The sequence below is a fragment of the Balaenoptera musculus genome, chromosome 12, assembly GCF_009873245.2.
Source record: "Balaenoptera musculus isolate JJ_BM4_2016_0621 chromosome 12, mBalMus1.pri.v3, whole genome shotgun sequence".
NCBI lineage: Eukaryota > Metazoa > Chordata > Mammalia > Artiodactyla > Balaenopteridae > Balaenoptera > Balaenoptera musculus.
Window position 1 is genome coordinate 52,086,251 of NC_045796.1, and position 9,275 is coordinate 52,095,525.

Consider the following 9,275-nt stretch of genomic DNA (forward strand, 5'->3'; position numbering starts at 1 on the left):
CAAAAAATGTTTTGAGTCACTATGATAACTGTATTGGGAATACAAACTGCTGTCCAGAAGAGGCAGGCAATCTGGTAAGGACGGATAAAGAAAGCCACCAAAGATTCTACTAGGTGTTCTGGAATCAGTGAAAGACCACTTTGGCTGGGAAATCAGGAAGGCCTTCTAGAAGCTTTACTTTTAACAGGAAATGAAGACCTTCCAAGAACAGGGAATAGAGTGCGCTAAGGCAGGCAGGCAAGAAAATCTGGACTAGGGACTTTCTTGGCAGTCCAGTGGTTAAGACTGCGCTTCCGCTGCAGCAGGCACGGCTTCCATCCCTGGTCGGGGGAACTATGATCCCGGGTGGCGCAGTGGGGAAAAAAAAATAAAAATAAAAAAACTGGATTACAGGAAGGAGAAAGCCACGTTTCAGACTACACTAGAAAGAGTTCCAGGAAGTTAGGTAGTTGGTCTACAGTAGAAGATTCCAAAGAAACAGGAAAAGGAGAGCATATAGCATGGTATAATATTTTGGAGATTTCTCTACTGACTCTGTCAAATCGTTTATAGAAAAATTATTTTGTGTCTTTCAAAATGTCATTTCACATTTTTTTCCATCTTTAATTCCATTGTCTGACACGACAAACTATTCCTCCATGTTTGTTTCATTTAATGTTACTAATTTTTGGTGTGATGCTTTGTGAAAGGCCTTTTGAAAAAACTGGACTGTTTCTTCCTTGACTTACATATTCATTACACTCAAGACTTTCAGAGAGTGTCTGGGTATCATTTTGCTTGCTCTGGTAAAACAACTGCTTGTCTTGGTCTTGGTCAATGAAATTACCTCTTAATAGAGATTCCAAAGGCTTAATAATTATGGAAGTGAAATAGGAACTCATTGATAGTTTAATGCCAAATTGACAGGAAGATCTGCAGGAAATTTTCACATGACTGTGCAAGTGGACAGAAACATGGCAAATGAACTTTACTGTGTACAAGTATGAGGTAACTTGGAAATAATTTAAATTACATTTGTTGTATTCAAGAGAATTTATTATGACCAGAAAACTAATTAAGTAGCCACTGTAAACTATTTTATTAAAATACCAATCCCAAACTCCTGCCGTTCCTGCAATTGCTAAAACAAAAACAAAAAAAAAGCCCTAAAAGGAATTTTGAACATTATCAGAAAAAGTAAATCAGAAAATCACAAAGCGTTATCTTTTCCTACTAAAAAATCTCCCTAGAGAAGTGCCAAGTAGTTCTGGAATCTAATCTCAGGGACAAAATCAGGCCAGGGCTTCCCTGGTGGCGCTGTGGTTAAGAATCCGCCTGCCAATTCAGGGGACACAGGTTCGAGCCCTGGTCTGGGAAGATCCCACATGCCGTGAAGAAACTAAGCCTGTGCACCACAACTACTGAGCCTGCGCTCTACAGCCCGAGAGCCACAACAACTGAGCCCACGTGCCGCAACTACTGAAGCCTGCACGCCTAGAGCTCGTGCTCCACAACAAGAGAAGCCTCTGCTCGCTACAACTGGAGAAAGCCTGCGTGCAGCAATGAAGACCCAACACAGCCATCAATCAATCAATGCAATCATTAAAAAAAAAATGATGACAAAAATTGGAAAGAAAGTGGTTGGTCGATAACATACTATGGTATGTGAGTTCCTGGAACACACAAACCTGTTTCCCACCTCAAAGCTTTTACATTTCCTGTGCCTTCTGCATGGAATGCTCTCCTCCAAGATATCTACTTGGTTCACTTCCTTGTGTCCTTAGTTCCTTATGCTACCTTGCCAGTGAAGGCCTTTCCTAACCACCTAACTACCCAACTTCCTCCTTCCTAGCTTTATTTTCTCCAACATCACTATATATACTTTACTAATTTGTTAGCTTATTGTCTGCTCTTACTGCTCTTCCTAGAGTTTAAGCTCCATGTGGACTGGGATTAATGTCTCTTTTGTTCACTGCTGTATCCCCAGGGCCTAGAATAGTGCCTAAGTTAGTACACACTCCATAAATGTGTATTAAGTGACTGAATGAGTTGTCTTAGTACAAATACAAAATTTATCATCATTTTAGTCTTTCTGCAAAAACCAGACTACCTGCTTCATGAAATCAGTGATGCTCCTAATATTTTGAGTCCACTTGAAGATTAATAAAAAACACCATCAAATTCAACATCAGAGAAGTAATTGGAATACAGCCAAAGAGCCCTTATTTTTCACTTATTTATTCATTCATTTATTTATCATCACACGTTTCCTCATAATTATAGGTTCTTCTAATTTAACAAAGAAACGCTTTAGCTACAAGAGACAATATGGTTCATTTGAAGACACATAAGGAATGATTTAAACCATAAAAACTCATTTTTCTGGAGTCAGAGTAAAAATATCTAGCTTCTAAATTCCAGTATTTGTAATTAAAGATCCTTAGCCAAAAATATAATTTAGGTTACTTAATTTCAACAAACTAAATAAATATGCCTAAGTGCCTTATTACCTATGGAAATTTCTGAACAAGATATACCCACCTCAGTAATATACATTTATATCAAGTATAGATTTTGTGGCAAGCAGTCCATTCCTTCTAATAAGTAAGAATTACACATCTGCTGAACTTCCAACAAAAGCTACCATTTTTTTCCTTAATGAAACACTATTTCATCTGTAACTAGAGACTGGTCAAAGACAAAATATTTGAAGTCATGTTCAGTGCTTAACTCTTTATTTAGTTTCTTTCTACTTATTTTCAACAACAGATTCAAAATAACTGGTTCTGTTTGTTTTTCAAGTTTTTTTATTGAAATATAGTAGATTTACAATATTATATTAGTTTCAGATGTACAGCATAGTGATTCAGTATTTTTAGAATATACTCCATTAAAAGCTATTAATATTATAAAATAACAGCTCTAATTCCCTGTGCTATAGAATATATCCTTGTTTCTTATCTATTTTATACATAATAGCCTGTATCTCTTAATCCCATACCCCTACCTTGCCCCTCCCCCCTTCCCTCTCCCCACTGGTAACCACTAGTTTGTTTTCTAAATCTCTGTTTCTGTTTTGCATCTATGTTCATTTGTTTTATTTTTTAGATTGCACATATAAATGATATCATACAGTGTTTGTCTGATTTATTTCACTAAGGATAATATTCTCTTAGTCCATCCATATTGCTGCAAATAGCAGAATTTCATTCTTTTTATGGCTGAGTAATATTCCATTGTGTATATAATTTGTTTATATATATATATATATATACATATATATACACACACACATATATATAAACACATATATACACCACATACACATATATGGTGTGTATATATATTCCCTCTGTTCATGGACACTTGGGTTGCTTCCATATCTTAGCGATTGTAAATAGTGCTGCTATGAACATTGGGGTGCATGTATCTTGTTGAGTTAATGTTTTCTTATTTTCTATCTTATTTTCTAGATATACACCCAGTAATGAAATTTCTAGATCATATGGTAGTTCTATTTTTAGTTTTTTGAGGAACTTCCATACTGTTTTCCATAGTGGCTGCACCAATTTACATTCCCACCAACAGTGTATAAGGGTTACCTTTTCTTCACATTCTTGCCAACGTTTGTTTGTTTCTGTAGACTTTTTGATGATGGCCATTCTGACAGGTGTGAGATGATACCTCTTTGTGCTTTTGATTTGCATTTCTCTAATAATTTGCAATGTAAAGCATCTTTTCACGTGCCCATTAGCTGTTTGTATGTCTTCCTTGGAGAAATGTCTATTCAGATCTTCTGCCCATTTTTGGATTGGGTTGTTTGGTTTTTTTTGATTTTTTGTTTTTTTGATATTGAGTTGTATGACTGTTTTTCAGTTTTGAATATCCTTTATCAGGATATTCATTTTTTTTATTTGAACCACATGATAATATGTCTATTTGTCTATTTACCTATATATTTCCTCCTTAAATGTTTCTTACCCAAATTTTAAGGGGGAAGGAGAGGCTTTTCTTATGTAATTTCTCCACATGCCCTCTCTGCCATCTTTCTTTTAAAAATAGAAGCAACCCCCAACCATTTCTAACCTCCCCCAAATCCACATGCAAATTTGTAATCTGGGAGCCACCTTCAATTAATTTCTCTTCCTCATCATTCACATGCAATCTTTCATTAGATATAACTGAATCTATCATCTTAATATGGCATAAATCCACCAACTACCACTGGGTCTTCCTCCTGTCTTTCCAAGGGTAATACAGTCATCTCCTAACTGGCTCTGTCTCTCTCTCCTCTGATCCATCTTGCTATCAGGTTTGTTTCCAAAAATGTGACCTATCTGACCACACTGCATCACAGATTCTGAACTTGCAATGTCTCCCTACTGTCTACCGAATGAAATACAATTTATTATGGACCTTTAGAAAATCAAGATCTGGTTCCTAACCTACCTTACCATCTTCTCATAAATGATTGAAACCCAGTGATTTACCAAGTATCTCATTTGTTTTCATGAACCTCCATATATACTATTCTCAAAAAACTGGAAAATTGATCTCATCTTCCCACACCCTACCCCCATCTTTATTTCCTAAATGCGTTCTGATACTTTTCTTATTGGGTTGGGCAAAAAGTGCCTTTGGTTTTTAAGTAAAAATAAAAGACACGTTTTTCATTTTCACCAAGAACTATATTGAACAACATAGTCACCCTTTTGTTCCACTACCTTCTGCCATTTTTCAGGCAACTTCATAATCCCATCTTCCCAAAACTTTTTATCTTTTTGAGCAAAGAACTGTTCCAGGTGCCCTTTACAGTCTTCCAGGGAATTGAAATTTTTTCCATTAAGAGAACTTTGTAAAGACCTAAACAAATAGAAATCCGAAGGTGTAATGTCTGGTGAATTCGATGGATGAATCAGAACTTCCCAGCCAAGCTGTAACAGTTTTTGCCTGGTCATCAAAGAAACATGCGGTCTTGCGTTATCCTGATGCAAGATTATGCATTTTCTGTTGACTAATTCTGGACGCTTTTCATCGAGTGACGCTTTCAGTCGGTCTAGTTGGGAGCAGTACTTGTTGGAATTAATCGTTTGGTTTTCCTGAAGGAGCTCATATTAGAGGACTTCCTTCCAATCCCACCATATACACAACATCACCTTCTTTGGATGAAGATTGGCCTTTGGTGTGGTTGGTGGTGGTTTATTTCGTTTGCCTCACAATCTCTTCCGTTCCACATTATTGTATAGTATCCACTTTTCATCGCCAGCCACAATTTGTTTTAAAAACGGAACGTTTTCATTATGTTTAAGTAGAGAATCGCATGTGGAAATACAGTCAAGAAGGGTTTTTTGCTTAACTTATGTGGAACCCAAACATCAAAGAGATTAACATAACCAAGCTGGTGCAAATGATTTTCAATGCTTGATTTGGATATTTTGAGTATGTCGGCTATCTCCCGCGTGGTATAACATTGATTGTTCTCAATGAATGTCTCGATTTGATCGCTACCAGTTTCAACTGGTCTGACAGCTGACACAATCTAACAAAATTGTTTTGAATGAAGTTAAAGACAACTAAGTGCTACTAGAGCTATCTTACAGAAAAAACCGAACGAACCTTTTTGGCCAACTCAATAATTAGAAAAAAATAATTACTGGGACTAGCAGATATAAACTATAATATATAAAATAGATAAATAATAAGTCCTATTGTGTAGCACAGGGAACTATATTCAATATCCCATAATAAACCACAATGGAAAAGAATATGAAAAAAGAATATGTATATATATGTATAACTGAATCACTTTGCTGTACACCAGAAACTAACACAATAGTAGTTCAACTATACTTCAGTTAATAAAAAAAAAATAGAATTATGAAAACTAATAATCAAATTTTAGTATTTCCAGGGCAACTCCAAGAATGTTCCAGGTTTAATACTGCATGTGTATTCAGTATTCATCATTACAAAAAAAAAAAAAAACTTCATGTATATGGATATCCAGACTTATGAGAAAAATTATTTTTAAATCTTCAAGGTACCTTAAAGATCTTCTGATTTTAACCCAACCGTTTTACATATTGAGACTCAATGATCCTAGAGATAAGTGACTTAACCAAGATAATATAGGCACCACTCATTCTTGAAGTTACCTGAAGAGTAAGAGGGACTGAAAGCTTATTCAATTAGATAGTTCTTCAAAAGGCCCTTAAATCAGATATATATATAGACAAAAAGTATACCATGCTATATAGAATTCTGATTGCCATGCAGTGATGGTCATGACCAATCCAGTTCTGTTGTTTGGTTAAATTTGATGCAATGCATATCCAGGCAATCAAATAGACTCAGTGTTTTTCAGTTCTATAGATTTGCTTCTTCAGAGGAACTAAAATTAAATTAAATTGCAGCTCTTCATCAAAACTCACAGATGCAATCATAAAGCTATATGAAAAGGAGCTGTTACAGTGGAGGATTACTGGACTGAATGTCAATATTATGACATAGTATGAGTGTGTTTCATGTTTGGTAATTGCAATCGTTGCTTTTGTTGTGGTCATCCATGTACAATGCTTGGTGTCAGTCTATTTATCTCTTGTAAAAATAAAATACAGTGTGTGTGTGTGAAAAAAAAATAAAAATAAAAAAATAAAGCTATATGAACTCATTTGTTTATAAGTATTAGTACTTGCACCTGGTGACTACACTCAGAATTAGCCATGATTTGGCCTAGACTTCAAAGGAATCAGCTGGGTGTTTTGTTTTGTTTTCAAATGGACCTCTTGGGAAGATTACTTGGATAAGTAATTACCCAACTTTACTGATAACAGAGAAGTTCTCAATCTAGAGTTTCTAGATGATAAAACTTAAATACCTTTTAGTCATGGGACATATCTAATTCAAGAAGGGTGTCTTCTGCCAAAACCAAGATTGGAGAAAACTAAGGCACCAGATGAGGAAAGTGTCATGAGATCTCTAATGTCTATAAACACCAATTATAAGGGCCCAATTTTCCCATCATGTATCTCAGTTAGCCCAAGTAATTCTCATCAACTTCAAAGGGAGAGATGTGCATCCACAGATCTGAGTTTGCCATATCCAGGGCTTACTCAGCAGGAATACATACTATAATTCTGGTACCAGGCTTCATTTCTTTAGTCCAAATCAACTCAGCTGGATTTTGAAGCTTTTGTTTTTGGAAATAATCAACTGTCCCTTAAAATATCAAATCCACTTGGCTTTATTTCACATATCAATCCTGTTGATTACCTAAGATAAGCCATAGTTTGAGCTTATAGATTGATATGCAAGATGTGTATTTTAGAGCTGTATGCTATACTACTATGTAGCTTTACAGTATTAAACTACTAAAATTTATTCTGGAGATGATTTTATGCATAGCAAAGAGAAAAACAAGAGATATAATTTCCTGTGTTCGCTGTTCAACAATTTTTAAAAAAATATAATTCTGCTTATAGGTACTGTTTTTCAGCTTTAATTTGATACTTTAATACCAGGTAAATTATCTTTTAATGTATTACTTTATATAATAATTATGATCTTGAAAATCTGCAAAGTGATTAAAGGGCATTTTCTAAGAAAATAGATTTCTGGATTTAAATTATACAGTTTTTCTGCTTATAGTTTTGTGGTTATCTAATTTATTATTATTACTATTATTAAATAGTTTGAAGTGGCAAGTATAGAGTTAGACTTTACAAATATCTGAGATGTTAGGTCTAAAATGTTTTTAAATCACAGATTTTGAAAGTTGACACAAGTATTCCCCGTTATCCTTTTTTTTTTAGCATTTATTAGTTTTGACTCACTCTAGCATGTTATACACATAGCACCTGTGCCCATTTAGCAAAGAATTCATACAAATCACTCTGAATTGAATAGACATCTCTAAGAGAGCATTACAATTGTTTGCAATATTTTTAGAAACTGAAACAAGGAAATAAACAACTTCAGTAAAAGTGATTTAAATAACAAATAACGTATCTTTATAAACAGCTTATCTCCTTGAGAACAAAGAATAAACAAGGAGATGAGGTTTTTTTTTTTCCCTTCACTATTAAAGCAGATCACAATATGAATGGGTGAAATGTCATGAATAATTGGAGAAAATCACAGAGTAATCTTCGACAAAAACATCTGATTTATTTAAATTGTCGTTGTTTGTCTTATTAGAACCTTTATTTAACCTTGTTATCCACAATGCAGTATTCAAGCTGGTCTATCAAAAATATACTTTGGAACTAACGATATTTTGAAATTTTTGACTTTCTCAAATGCAGGCTATGGTAATGTAAATCTCCCACGGCAGATGTTTTACTTGGGACCTAATTAATTGACGTTGCCTTAGACAGAAATGCCTGTGAAAGCTAATATTTTGAATCTAAAATGACAGTAAATAAATCAAGGCTTTGAAACACTCTGTCAATAGATTTAAGCTCAGTTTTCTGGTCAAGAGGATCATCAAGCTTTCCAGTACTAGATTCATTTAGTTACAACATTGATTGAATAGCCTCTGCTCACAGGCCTAGCCACACACCACCAGTCACTTCTAATCATGGCTTCAAGGCCTCATCCTATGATTTCCAACTACATTCTTTCTTTCTAGGCAAGGCCATTTCCTTATCGACTCGTTCACAGATTCTAGGCGTTTCAGGGCTTACCATGTGTCCGGCACTGTTCTAAATGCTTTATAAATATTAACTCTCACTACTCATAATCACCTGGTAAGGTAGATACTATTTTTGTCCCCATTTTATACATGAAGAAACAGGCACAGTCAGGCAAAGTAACTTTTCTAGGGTTACTTGGCTACTAAGGATTTTGCCCATTTCCTCTACCAAACCCTCACTAAATATAATTGATTTGCTCATAGTATTGTCTTCAAGTCAGACACATTTATGTAAAATATAAATTTCTAGGCAAGAGATATTTATACTATAAAAACATATCAGAATGGTAGTACGTAAATCATGCTAGTATTGTGCCTAATGGATAGAAGAGATTAGAGAAAGCAAGGTGGCATGGAGATCTCTGTGGTCTAACACTAACCAAGCTAGGGTATGGCAAGGGGGTGAGGGCAGATGAGAAAGAGGTGAAAAAGATGATGCACAGCTAAAGCCCAAGCAATTCAAAAAATAATACTTACAGCAAAAAGGATATAAATATTGGGGGTATTGCTTGAGAGTAAATGGAATGAGAGTGACTTTAGATATGCTGAGTTTGGTTAGTCAATAGGACAACAAATAGAAATATCACATGGGTGCCTGTGTGAG